This window comes from Dendrobates tinctorius, unplaced genomic scaffold (assembly GCF_039654945.1).
Source record: "Dendrobates tinctorius isolate UK_male_01 unplaced genomic scaffold, ASM3965494v1 ptg000022l, whole genome shotgun sequence".
In the NCBI taxonomy this organism is placed as follows: domain Eukaryota; kingdom Metazoa; phylum Chordata; class Amphibia; order Anura; family Dendrobatidae; genus Dendrobates; species Dendrobates tinctorius.
The window spans coordinates 75,604,479-75,619,212 of record NW_027361690.1 but is presented as its reverse complement, the minus strand read 5'-3'; the positions used below and the strand labels follow the sequence as shown (position 1 = coordinate 75,619,212).

Here is a 14,734-nt window from a genome sequence, read left to right as displayed (position 1 = left end):
AGCCTCTATTACAATGCAATGATGGCTGCTTCCTAGAATCGTCTCCAGGCGGGTGTACTGCTTTATTAGTCTCTGAAATACCACATGTATCCAGAATACGGTGTAAACACGGACCGATCGGTGTGTGCGGCAATTATGTGCAACCTTGTGACCACATAGGGAGCAGAGACAGCAGAGCAAGGACGATCAACACCAAGGCCAAGTGTACCGCAACTGCTCCTCATAGCAGGCCTTCCTAATCATATGGAACCCAAAAATAACAAGGAGCAAAAGAGAGAGAGAAAGAAAGAAAGAGAGAGAGAAAGAAAGAAAGAAAGAAAGAAAGAGAGAGAGAAAGAAAGAGAGAAAGAAAGAAAGAAAGAAAGAGAGAGAGAAAGAAAGAAAGAAAGAAAGAAAGAAAGAGAGAGAGAGAGAAAGAGAGAGAGAGAAAGAAAGAGAGAGAGAAAGAAAGAAAGAGAGAGAGAAAGAATGAGAGAGAGAGAAAGAAAGAAAGAGAGAGAGAGAGAAAGAGAGAGAGAAAGAAAGAAAGAAAGAAAGAGAGAGAAAGAGAGAGAAAGAAAGAAAGAAAGAAAGAAAGAAAGAAAGAAAGAAACAGAAAGAAAGAAAGAAAGAAAGAGAGAGAAAGAAAGAAAAGAGAGAAAGAGAAAAAGAGAGAGAACGAGAGAACGAGAGAAAGAAAGAAAGAGAAAGAAACAGCAAATTATAACGAAATAATTAAGGAAAGGAAAATATAGATAGATAAATTATAGCTAAATAACAAATAGATAAATAGAGAGAGATTACTAGATTGATAGATATAGAATAGATACATAATAGACAGATAGATAATAGATACATAAAGATATATAAAATTATTAGATAGATAGAGTTTGCAACAATCTGTCACATAATTGGGATTTCGGAGGAATTAAGGGGTTAATAATATACTTTTGAAGAACATAATTGTTTATGAAGAATAATGTGGATATGTCACGTATCACATTAGAACTGAGAGAAGTCCGCCTAGATTGTCAGCTCCTGTGCACACAGTGCGTTTTATTCCTCAGCGCTCGGTGTTTCCGCTGCTCTTCTCCGCAGGTGTTGCAGTTGCGATAAATAGGACACTAAGGAATTAAACAGAAATATTTTGGATCTCGGGATGAGCTGTTTTCGGCGAATATACTGTATATATATAATTATTTTTTAAGAACCATCAACTATGTGTAGTTACGTTTTAGGCGAGGCCACGGAGCGGAGAGGGTTAATGCTTCCTGGTATCAAAGCTGTGAGCTGCGCGCTGCCGGCAGGGACGAGGTTAATGGGCGCCTGTGATCTAGTAAGTAAGAGATCACACTGGTTATTATTGGCGCTGGATACAGTGGGATTGCCTGGAAGCCATTCTCGCTGATTACAATGGTGAGGGCTGGAGTTCTGCCGGAGACAATGGTGCTGGGCAAAGTGTGCGGGGAGAGTGCACAGCGCCGGTATATGGCGGGATCAGGGCTGTGTGATAAGCCGGACGGACAGACAGAGAGATAGATAGATAGATAGATAGATAGATAGATAGATAGATAGATAGATAGATAGATAGATAGATAGATAGATAGACAGACAGATGGATAGATAGAGAGATAATGAAATATAGCTATAAAGTATATATAGACAGCCTGTCCCTTAGGAAAGAGACGCTGAATATATGAGTATCTATATAAATAGATATATTCATCAACCGAATCATGTTTACACATTTCCCCTTTAGGAATGTATATTTATATTTATATTCTCCTACAAGGGACACAATGTCTACTAATACTTCAGTAGATGAATGCAGATATTCGACAATTTAGTGATTTTTTACACGATCTTTTCCTCTTAAGAACGAAGCGGTGAGTCGGGTTTCAGCGTCACTTTGGAGCTGTCATTATCTAATATATATATTCCTCCATTCTGCGCACAGTGTCCCTGCAGCCGTGTGATCTCGTGTGACTGCGGCAGACGGTATGTATGCTATATACCCACATGCACCAGGACACGGTATAGGGTGGCGCTTCCTTGGGGTGGATGGGTCTTTAGTCCACGCCCGAGGTCCTGGAGTTGCTCCTGGTGGGCTCGTCATGTTGGAGGGGTCTTTGCTCTCATCACAGGCTGCCAGGGAGATTGAGATGTCCTGTTAGACAGCCGGGGTAATGGCTGCTGACAGCCCCTTCACACCTCACCCACAGCACCGTGCAGCCGGCGCCCACCCGGGAAAGCTTCACCACCACAGAGACACGAAGGACACGAATGATCTGTGGTCACAAGAGGAGCCGTGCAGTCACGTGTCCACTGGGATATTGATTGCTGGGAATAAAAGAAAGAGTTCACTTCCAGTGAACGAGGGCGAAAACTAATTACAACCCAAAATATCAAGAGGATGGAGAAGATGCTCCACACATCCTGAGCTCACTCCTTCCACACAGCCGGCAGAGGCGAGGAAAAGTCATGGACGCCCAGAGAGAAAGAGCAACAAGAAAAGAAAGAGAGTAGAAAAGTGTCAAGAGAAGGGGCAAAAGGTCAAATAAGGAACGGTATAATACAGGGAAAGGAGAGGTGATAAAGGGAGAGAGAAAGAGAGAAAGAAAGAAGAATAGAAAAAGAAGAGAAAAAGAGATAGAAAGAAAGAAAGAAAGAAAGAAAGAGAAAAAAAGAGAGAAAGAAAGAAGAAGAGAAAAGGAGAAAGAAAGAGAAAAAGAGAAAGAAAGTAGAAAAGTGTAAAGAGAAGGGGCAAAAGGTCAAATAAGGAACGGTATAATACAGGGAAAGGAGAGGTGATAAAGGGAGAGAGAAAGAGAGAAAGAAAGAAGAATAGAAAAAGAAGAGAAAAAGAGATAGAAAGAAAGAAAGAAAGAAAGAAAGAAAGAAAGAAAGAGAAAAAAAGAGAGAAAGAAAGAAGAAGAGAAAAGGAGAAAGAAAGAGAAAAAGAGAAAGAAAGTAGAAAAGTGTAAAGAGAAGGGGCAAAAGGTCAAATAAGGAACGGTATAATACAGGGAAAGGGAGAGGTGATAAAGGGAGAGAGAAAGAGAGAAAGAGAAAGAAAAAGAGAAAAAGAGAAAGAAAGAAAGAAAGAAAGAAAGAAAGAGAAAGAAAGAAGATAAAAAGAGAAAGAAAGAAAGAAGATAAAAAGAGAAAGAAAGAAAGAGAGACAGAAAGAGAGAGAAAGCGTAAAAGAGAAAGAAAGTAGAAAAGTGTAAAGAGAAGGGGCAAAAGGTCAAATAAGGAACGGTATAATACAGGGAAAAGAAGAGGTGATAAAGGGAGAGAGAAAGAGAGAAAGAGAAAGAAAAAGAGAAAGAAAGAAAGAGAGAGAGAGAAAAAAGAGAGAAAGAAAGAAGATAAAAAGAGAAAGAAAGAGAGAGAAAGAAAGAAAGAAAGAAAGAAAGAAAGAAAGAAGATAAAAAGAGAAAGAAAGAGAGAGAAAGAGTAAAAGAGAAAGAAAGTAGAAAAGTGTAAAGAGAAGGGGCAAAAGGTCAAATAAGGAACGGTATAATACAGGGAAAGGGAGAGGTGATAAAGGGAGAGAGAAAGAGAGAAAGAGAAAGAAAAAGAGAAAGAAAGAAAGAAAGAAAGAAAGAAAGAAAGAGAGAGAGAGAAAAAAGAGAGAAAGAAAGAAGATAAAAAGAGAAAGAAAGAGAGAGAAAGAAAGAAAGAAAGAAGATAAAAAGAGAAAGAAAGAGAGAGAAACAGAGAGAAAGAGTAAAAGAGAAAGAAAGTAGAAAAGTGTAAAGAGAAGGGGCAAAAGGTCAAATAAGGAACGGTATAATACAGGGAAAGGAGAGGTTAGAGAGAGAGAGAATGAAAAGAGAAAGAACGAAAGAAAGAAAAAGAGAGAAAGAAAGAAATTAGGAATAAAACAAGGAAATGAGACATAAAAAGAAAGGAAGAACAACTGGAGGCAAAGGAGAAAGAAATATGAAAAGAAGAAGAAAAGTATAATGATGTAATGATGCATAGTGATGTTTAACCCTTGGGCGTACATTCGCTGTGTAGGATACATTTGAGGTGCTGTGTGGAGGCTTTTGTACAGCAGCTGTCCGCCCCTTAACCTTAATGTGAGGAGAAATATATTACTTCAATATTCTGCACATCCATGTGCAGATGAAATAGAACACGCAGCCTTAGCTCGGGTGAGGGGTGAACATGTTCTTCTAGTCTTTTTTTTTACATATATATATATATATATCTGTCTGTATTGGCTAATTCAGGCAGACGGTGCTCAAGACTCTCGTGTGAACAGGCTCTTCTTGCCACAACCATTAGTTCTCTGTTATTCCAGCAGTTGTCCGGTCAGGTCTCCTTTGCCTTCATCTTTAGCACATGACACCCATCACCTATATGGTTTTATTGTTCCCAACTCTTTTCTACAACAATTATAGAAAACCAATGATTGTTTTCAAACGGTGCCATTAAAGGCAAAAAAATCCCCAATGTTTGGGACAGGCTTCTCAAAATTTAGAAAAAAAATGGAGATTCAAAAATGACAAAGCTGATAATATAACACAAGAGTTAAACATCCTGTTATACTGATGCCTGAACTAAAACTGGATGAAAAAAATGAAAACTGATGTATGCGATAAGGGCTCATCTACACTTGCGGTTTTTCTGCAATGCATCTTTGGGAAAACGGCTGAGCTGGATGGATTGTTCCAGGGCGTCTTCTGATTTCTGCGGACTAAGCACAGATCAGTCAGCTCTGCTCACAGGAGTGTCATGGCTTCCATTTAAAGCAGATCGATAATAACTATGTGGGATCAAGTGGGAAACAAAGACTGATCCATTCTGATGGTTCTCACAGCGAAGTATTAATATTTGGGTGGGAATTTTTTCTGGTTCTTGTAACACATCCTAAAATACTGATCTTGATTGGCTTTCTATTAAATCGTCAGGTGTGTGTGTGAAGAATTATTTGTACATTGCAAAACAAGTCTGCGAAAAGAGATTGTGGAATGTGTTGTTGCCATATAGACATTGGAGAGAAAATATATGACACCAACAGAGATCGTGGCGCTGTACAACTGGGAGACAAGCACTGGAGACAAACTGAAAAAGGATAGACCTAAGAGCTGACAATCTAACAGACAGCTCACTGTGAAAGAGCAAAGCAAAGTGTAATATTCTGCTTATCATAACTACTAGAAAGTCAAACACACTGACACAAGACAAGTGCGCGCATAATGTGCAAAAGAAAGGAAGAGAGAGAAAGAAAGAAAAGAGAGAAAGAAAGAAGGAAAGAGAGAAAGAAAGAAAAGAGAGAAAGAAAGAAAAAGAGAGAAAGAAAAGAGAGAAAGAAAGAAAGAAAGAAAGAAAGAAGGAAAGAGAGAAAGAAAGAAAGAAAGAAAGAAAGAAAGAAAGAAAGAAAGAAAGAAAGAAAGAAGGAAGGAAGGAAAGAGAGAAAGAAAGAAAGAAAAGAGAGAGAAAGAAAGAAAAAGAAAGAAAGAAAGAAAGAAGTAAAGATAGAAAGAAGGAAAAGAGAGAGAAAGAAATAGAGAAAGAGAGAGAAAAAGAAAGAAAGAAAGAAGGAAAGAGAGAAAGAAAGAAAGAAAGAAGGAAAGAGAGAAAGAAAGAAAGAAGGAAGATAGGAAAGAGAGAGAGAAAGAAAGAAAAGAGAGAGAAAGAAAGAAAGAAAAAGAAAGAAAGAAGTAAAGATAGAAAGAAAGAAAAGAGAGAGAAAGAAATAGAGAAAGAAAAGAGAGAAAGAGAAAAAGAAAAAAAAAGAAAGAGAGAGAAAAAGAAAGAAAGAGAGAGAGAAAGAAAGAAAGAAAGAAAGAAAGAAAGAAAGAAAAAGAAAGAAGAGAATGAATTAAAAAGATAAGACAGAAAGATAGAAAAAGAGAAATGGGAAAAAAAAAGAAAGAAAGAAAGAAAGAAAGTAAAGGCCAGAATAAGACAATGAGAGAGAAATAAAGGTGTAAAGGTGTACAAATTATGTGACACCGAATAATCGGTGAAGGGAACTGTAAGCAGGTGTGCATGGTGTGTGTTATGATTGTGTGTGTATGGTGTGTGTGTGTGTATGGTGTGTGTGTGTGTGTTATTATTGTGTGTATGGTGTGTGTGTATGGTGTGTGTATGGTGTGTGTGTTATGATTGTGTGTGTGTATGGTGTGTGTATGGTGTGTGTGTGTGTGTATGGTGTGTGTGTGTTATGATTGTGTGTGTATGGTGTGTGTGGTGTGTGTGTGTATGGTGTGTGTGTATGGTGTGTGTGTGTTATGATTGTGTGTGTATGGTGTGTGTGTGTGTGTGTGTATGGTGTGTGAGTGTGTATGGTGTGTGTGTGTATGGTGTGTGTGTATGGTGTGTGTGTGTGTGTGTGTGTATGGTGTGTGTGTGTTATGATTGTGTGTGTATGGTGTGTGTGTGTATGGTGTGTGAGTGTGTATGGTGTGTGTGTGTGTGTGTGGTGTGTGTATGGTGTGTGTGTGTGTTATGATTGTGTATGTGTATGGTGTGTGTATGGTGTGTGTGTGTGTATGGTGTGTGAGTGTGTGTGTTTTGATTGTGTATGTGTATGGTGTGTGTATGTGTATGGTGTGTGTATGTGTGTGTATGGTGTGTGTATGTGTATGGTGTGTGTATGTGTGTGTATGTGTATGGTGTGTGTATGTGTGTGTATGGTGTGTGTATGTGTGTGGTGTGTGTATGTGTGTGTATGGTGTGTGTATGTGTATGGTGTGTGTATGTATGTGTGTGGTGTGTGTATGTGTGTGTATGGTGTGTGTATGTGTATGGTGTGTGTATGTATGTGTATGGTGTGTGTATGTGTATGGTGTGTGTATGTGTGTGTATGGTGTGTGTATGTGTGTGGTGTGTGTATGTGTGTGTATGGTGTGTGTATGTGTATGGTGTGTGTATGTATGTGTGTGGTGTGTGTATGTGTGTGTGTATGGTGTGTGTATGTGTATGGTGTGTGTATGTATGTGTGTGGTGTGTGTATGTGTGTGTATGGTGTATGTGTGTGTATGGTGTGTGTATGTATGTGTATGGTGTGTGTATGTGTATGGTGTGTGTATGTGTGTGTATGGTGTGTGTATGGTGTGTGTGTGTATGGTGTGTGTGTGTGTGTATGGTGTGTGTGTTATGATTGTGTGTGTACTGTGTATACCATTATTGATGATGATGGATGTGATTAGTCTCTGCAGACACCCGAGTATGTGCTGTACATGTGCTGTATCTGTGCCTGTATAGAGCCCTGTACACACACGGCAGGTGCACGTGTGTTGCTTTTAGCGGGTGTTTTCATCTTTCAGTTGCTGTGTTATCCAGCACAGGGAGAGTTAACACTAGACCATATATCGGTGCAGAGCTGCGGGGTGAGAGTCTGCGTGTAGCTGTTTTGTGACCTTATCTGCGGAATACGCCGCTCGCCGATACCGCGGCCGCACAATGTGAACAGCTCCATGTGTGGAGTGCGGCCATTGCCTCCGCCTCGCTCCTCGCCAGTCACTGACACATTAACATCAGGTCACTCATTCTACTTCTCAGCAATCCTGGTGTCAGTGGGAAAAATCCGCTCCCTCCATCTACATAGGGGCTGCAGGGAAGACCCCCTCCCCAAAAGACTCCAAGGACAGGTGTGCAGCCTGGACCCCAACCATTGGGAGCTCTGTGTATGGGAAGCGCCAGGGGACACCGCCATGGAAAGAGAGATGATTATCATTATTAGTATTATTATTATTATTATTATTATTATTATTATTATTATTATTATTATTATCATTATTATTATTATTATTATTATTATTATTAGTATTATTATTATCATTATTAGTATTATTATTAGTATTATTAGTATTATTATTATTATCATTATTAGTATTATTATTATTATTATTATTATTATTATTATTATTATTATTATCATTATTAGTATTATTATTATTATTATTATTATTATTATCATTATTAGTATTATTATTAGTATTATTAGAATTATTATTATTATCATTATTAGTATTATTATTAGTATTATTAGTATTATTATTATTATCATTATTAGTATTATTATTATTATTATTATTATTATTTGTGAATACATACTTTCTTTTACTACATTTTTGAATTCTATAAAAGTTCATGTTCTGCTCACGATAAGTTAGTAATGACATAAATACCATGATATCAAAGAAACAGTAATGTCAGCCCCAGCCTTGATATTTCTTTTTACACCAATTTTTCAGAAAAAAAAAATCTAAAAACCACTCGATCCCTTCCATCCCCTCGGCTCAGTCTGTGCCCTCCTGACTGGACTTTTTTTTTATTACTTATTATTTAAAATGAAACAATAAAATAATTGAAAAACAGAAATCAGTCTCGTGGCTTATCCCACTGCATCAATAAAACAGCAAAGCCAATAGCTGGGTGCGGGGTCCGGCTAATGAGGGGTGCAGCGGGGGGCGCTATATCCTATATGCAGAGAGCGGATCGTGCACAGGGCGCTATAGAGAGGCGCGGTGGCCACTAATAGCACGCGTTCTATTGGCAGAGCAGCGCAGGAACACACGGCACAGCGACACCTAGCAGCCGAATGTAGAATAGCAACAGGGAAGAGAAAAAGGGGAAGAAAAAAGATCAATCCGCAGCCCACTCGTGCGATGTGACTGGTGTGGACGGTGACGAGTCGTCCTTGCTCCAGAAAGCTCGGCTCCGGATACACCCAAGAGGCTCCACTTCTGGGGAGAATCTACAAGCTCTGCCTTATAAGTCACTGAAAATCATAAGGTGCCAAAATGTGAAGAGAAATACAGCAAGTAATATCCCGAGATAATAAGGGGAAACCGAAGCTGACCTGAGAACACTGAGAGCCAAGGCGTGGAGATGACACTGTCATCTTATGGCCAGCTACAGTGTGTCCATTCCTGTAAATCCAGTCCCATGTAAAGCAGAGGCAGCAAGAAGTGGCATCATCATCACATCACGTCTTTATGGTTCACACTCGGAAACTGTATTATTCATTTGCAGCTAAATGATGAGAATCATCTATCTATATTATCTATTATCTATTTATCAATTGTCCATTTATCTATTATTTATCTCTATATGTATATCATTTATCTATCTTTATATCCATCTATCCATCCATGTATTTATCTATTATCTATTTGTTTATCAATTTCCTATCTATCTATCTATCTATCTATCTATCTATCTATCTATCTATTATCTTTCTATCTATCATCTATCTATCTATTATCTATCTATCTATTTATATATCTATCTATTTATCTATCTATCTATCATCTATCTATCTATCCGATATCTATCTATTTGTTTATCAATTTCCTATCTATCTATCTATCTATCCATCTTTGTATCTATCTATCTATCTGTCTATCTATCTATCATCTATCTATCTATTTATCTATCTATCTATCTATTATCTATCATCTATCTATCTATCTATTTATCTATCTATCTATCCGATATCTATCTATCTATATATCTATCTATCTATCTATCTATCTATCCGATATCTATCTATCTATCTATCTATTTATCTATCTATCTATCCAATATCTATCTATCTATTATCTATCTATCTATCCAATATCTATCTATCTATCTATCTATCTATCTATTTATCTATCGATTATCTATCCGATATCTATCTATCTATCTTTCTATCTATCTCCCTGTCTGTCTATCTCATTACCTATCTGCAGCTTCCCATGTGGTAATACCTCTGGAGTGCTGGCACCTTGCAGTATTGGGCAGAGCCTCTGCCCCGTTGATTGGCCCATTCCCAGAGTAATCCCAGTGGCACGGGAGATCTAGTAAGCTCTCACTCTCCTAGTTGCCCCTCAGACTCCTGTTAGGGCATCCAGTGAATCTCTGAGATTTGGCAGATTTCTTTTCTTGCGTAGGCAGCTGGATGTTGGGATCCCCACTACATTCACAGAGAGAGATGCCGAGCAAATAGGTTGGGTTTGTATTACAACTATGTCATAATGTTTCTCTCATGCAAAACATGTAGCCAGAGGGGATTGCTAATGACTCAAGGTTTGAAGAAGAAACACAAGACAGGCTCCTCCAACACATGAACACACCGCAGAGCCTATCGATATTCTATCGCGACACTCACAGGCACACACCTCAGAGCCTATCGATATTCTATCGCGACACTCACAGGCACACACCTCAGAGCCTATCGATATTCTATCGCGACACTCACAGGCACACACCGCAGAGCCTATCGATATTCTATCGCGACACTCACAGGCACACACCGCAGAGCCTATCGATATTCCATCGCGACACTCACAGGCACACATTGCAGGAGCAGCAGCAGAGTCTGCACACTCACATCACACCAAGAAAAAACGCCAATGTGGTTTTCTTAAAAAATAAAGTTTATTAAGGAGCCGAGCTGAGATGTCATTTATTCTCTAAAAGAAATAAGATGATGATAAACATTCGGATTGGAAAACAAGCAACTGTCCTGTGTAGAAATGTCATTCATCAGAAATACCATGTGATGGACAGATGTGTGTGTATAATATATACTTTTATTTATTTATATATGTAATAAACCTGAAGAATGTATATTATATATATATATATATTAAAGTCGTGTTCCGTGTTTCAGTTATACATCCAAAATGATATATATATCTGTATATATTATAATGTTTATATAACACATATATATATATATACACTGCTTCAGTTCAAAAATAAAGGGAACACTATTCCATTTGCAACAGGCTGTTTGTGTTCCCTTTATTTCTTTGAGCAGTATATATAAAATGCCATATATGTATATATGTGTGTATATATTTTATTATTTATATACTTTTTTGGATGTGTAACTGAGTTATGGAACTGGAGGTAGAATGACTTCCATCCTTAGAATATACTCATTGTTGTCGATTGTGCTAGAGGACATAGGAACAAGTGTCAATGTGAAATACATTTGGGTCCTCACTGTTCTCTTTTCAGACCTTTTCCTTCCAGATCCCTATAGAACATTTTCCTTTCATTGGATTAGCATGATATAGGACCTGTATTTTTTTTTTTCATGGGGCTCATTGCTCAGTTTAGCTTCCACCTTACGTTTTTCTAAGGTTTCTCTCAACCTATAAAACAGTCACTCTCCTTAAAAAAAAAAATCTGAAAGTGTAGCAAATCTGGTAAATTTATTTATTTGACATTGTTTGAAGTGATTACTATTTATATGTTGCCAAATTTCATTTTATCAAAAGGGGTGGAATAAAGTAGAGAGCAAATAGGTATCACACATCCAAACTGCAATAATTACAGACAGACCATTGCTAAAATTAATAATAAGAAATATCGACCTATTTCACGGCTACTTTTCCATCCTCCTTTATTTATAAATGTATAGATAATAATAAATAGGAACAAATATCTGCACGAAATGTCACAAGTGTATTATTAACCCTAAAACCCTGTGATCGGCAGGATGGATTCCTCTTCTATGAAGCACAACCAGTGTTATAAACTCATCTGTCCAGATCTATAGGGGACAAGACAGAAAAAGGGCGAAGTTCTAGAAGAGATTATCAGTGAGCCAACATTATTCTCACCGAATCCCTACTAAAACCCAGAGCTCGGATGGAAACCAGTCTACAGAAGAAAGATCCATTCCATTGTATTTATAGAAGTGAACATTAGAGGGAGACCAGGGTGGGAGTCTGTGCAGAGCCCACGCAGGACCATTCCACGGCCCTCTGTGCTTCTCCCCATTGCTCAGAGTCAGATTTAGGATATTAGCTATAATTCTGAGTGGGACTCGCTGCCACATGTAACTCACCCCCAGTCTCTGTGATCAGCAGACATTCATGTGTTACAGTTACAGATACCAAGTAGCTGGTCACAAGTCAATGTACATTGGATTTTCAGGGCCATCAAATATTCAAAGGAAAAGAAATACTTCGCTATTAAGCATGTGGATGCTAATTAACAAGTCCATCTTGTACAATTACATCTCTGTATATCACACTATACTTAAGAGACTAATTCATCATCATGATAATCATATTATCATAGCAAATTATCCTGCAGCCATCCATTGTATTAGTATGTGGATGTAGATATACTGTGATCAATTCTGCAATAGCTAATGCAATATATTAGTAGCATCAACAGGGGAAAGAAACGACAGAAGTCCATGGCTGACACTTGATTAATCGATAATTGAAACTCTGCCTTTTAAAAGGTGCAAGTGAATGTAATATGTGTCATTCAATGTGAATAAAACCAGACACCATTGGGGGAAATATCCCTCTTGTCAATAGCAAGCCATGAAAGATAGATAGACAGAGAGATAGATAGATAGATAGATAGATAGATAGATAGATAGATAGATAGATAGATAGATAGATAGATAGATAGATAGATAGATAGTAGATGGATAGGAACATTGATAATAGATAGACAGATAGACAGAAAATAACTAATAGAGAAATAGTTAACTAGATAAATAATAGGTAGATAGATAAATATATTAAATAGAAAACTTTTGTTTGCAACAATCTGTCACATAACTGGGAGCACAGAAGCATTAAAGTGTTAACAATATACTTTTGAAAAACATTATTATGAAGAACAATGTCCACATGTCATGTAACACATTAGTATTGAGAGAAATCGAATTAAATTGCCAGCTCTTGGACAAACACACCAGATGATATATATTATAGATAGATTATTGATAGATAGATAGATAGATAGATAGATAGATAGATAGATAATAAATAGATAGATAGATGATAAATAGATAGATAGATAATGGATAGATAGATAGATAGATAGATAGATAGATAGATAGATAGATGGATAGATAGATAGATAGATAGATAGATACGTAGATATCTTAAATAGAAAACTATTGTTTGCAACAATCTGTCACATAAGCACAGAAGCATTAAAGGGTTAACACCATAATTTTGAAAGAGAGAAACCCAATCAGATTGCCAGCTCTTGGGCATACACACCAGTTGTTATATTTGATGATAGATAGATAGATAGATAGATAGATAGATAGATAGATAGATAGATAGACAGATAGATAGAAAATCAGATATTAGTTACAATTGGAAAAAAATATTTAACCTAAATAAAAATTAGCAGAAATTAATATTGTTAAACTTTAATAAAGGAGTGTGTTATCTCCCCAAATATTGCACACTATTGCATGCCCAATATTTAATATAAGGGGTACAATTATATTGAATGCTCGAAGTCATCTCGAATAACCCTAAAATATAATACTACCTACATATATAACAGCAGAATAATAACACGAGTGGGCAATCACTTCTGTTCCTATAGTGCTGGACACTGGGCCACAATCTGGGCGAGTGTGCCCCAATCCATACCATAAAGGAGCTGATGTATTTATCATGTGATCATTGCAGGCAGTGACACCTGCTAACATGCTTAACCTGCTGACACCTCTCCCTGTGTGCAGCCGTATTAATGTGACTGCCTCTGATAAGCCACAAGATTTCCCATATTGATGAAGTAGGAATTAAAGATGTCAGAATAGACGATTTATCAAGGAGTCTCATTCACAGCCAGACTAGTCTATAAAGCTGCATATCCGCACATAGAGAGCAATGATCAGTGATCGAGGCCATTTTAGAAATGGAGATGCAACATGTAGAGCAATAAAAACGATCTGCAAAATATGATATGCATGCAGTGTATAAATGTGTGCTTTATGAATCGAGAAATGAATAATCTGACTTTCCCGTAAATAAGAGGTTAAATGTCACAGTGCACATAAAAGTACCAAATCCATCCGCATGTAATTGATTTCTGCGTCCAGCCAGCTGTCTGCATGCGCGCCGCATTATGGACAGAAGCGACCCTGGAATCTCTGCCCATGCAGATATAGAGGGGCCACAGCCCGGCTATGGGGGATCACCGACCACTCAGCGCTGACACACGGGAAATCCCGGAGGAAAGGGGACGAGTCACAACAAGAATCGAGGTTCAAAAGAAATGCTGGAGACTGGCTCCATTTTACTCCAGGAGGAAGGAAGAAGTAAAGTATAAGTATATTAATTGAAATAGATGGAAAATTATGCAAGATCTGGAATTATTAAAATCAGTTAGAATCATTAGAACGTGGAAGCTGAATATTTGTTTAACCGAGAGGGGGAAAAAAAACTAAATAAAACGAGGCTGGGAACATAGAAGCTGGTGGAATCTAATAACTTGTTAGAAATGATATAATAGCATCAGATCTAAATGGGAATAGTGGCGTGCACTTGTAATTGTTATATAGCAAATCAATGGCAGCTAGGCTATTGCTCCAGTCATAGATAGATAGATAGATAGATAGATAGATAGATAGATAGATAGATAGATAGATAGATATAGATATATATAGATATAGATATATAAATATGTATATATAGCGTGCATAGTATATGTATATATATATATATATATATATATATATACATATGTATATATATATACACATTGCTTTTTAAACTCAGTAAGTCTGCAGAACTTCAAGAACCGGCCTGGCAATGGTAGCTGATTGTAATACAAAAGGTGCTCAGAGTTTGAGATTTGAGATTTATCGGTTTGCAAATGAAAAGGTTTCTCCTGGAGTAAGAGGTTAACCCAGAGTCCCCCACATCGTGACTGGCATGGTCAATAAGCCCTGGACAAAGCCTGCTGCTTGCCATCCTTAAGAGACACCCAGATATACATCCACCCAGCACACCCTCACACATCTCAG

General features: G+C 37.6%; 1 long non-coding RNA gene across 1 annotated transcript; it reads right to left on the bottom strand.

Moving 5' to 3' along the window:
- Window positions 1–905: 905 nt before the first annotated feature.
- On the bottom strand, window positions 906–2,586 carry LOC141084222 (uncharacterized). The gene is made up of 3 exons (XR_012230956.1): window positions 1,999–2,586; window positions 1,211–1,312; window positions 906–1,103 (listed from the first exon to the last, which is right to left on the bottom strand). It is a non-coding gene; the product is annotated as an uncharacterized lncRNA (long non-coding RNA).
- Window positions 2,587–14,734: the final 12,148 nt, after the last annotated feature.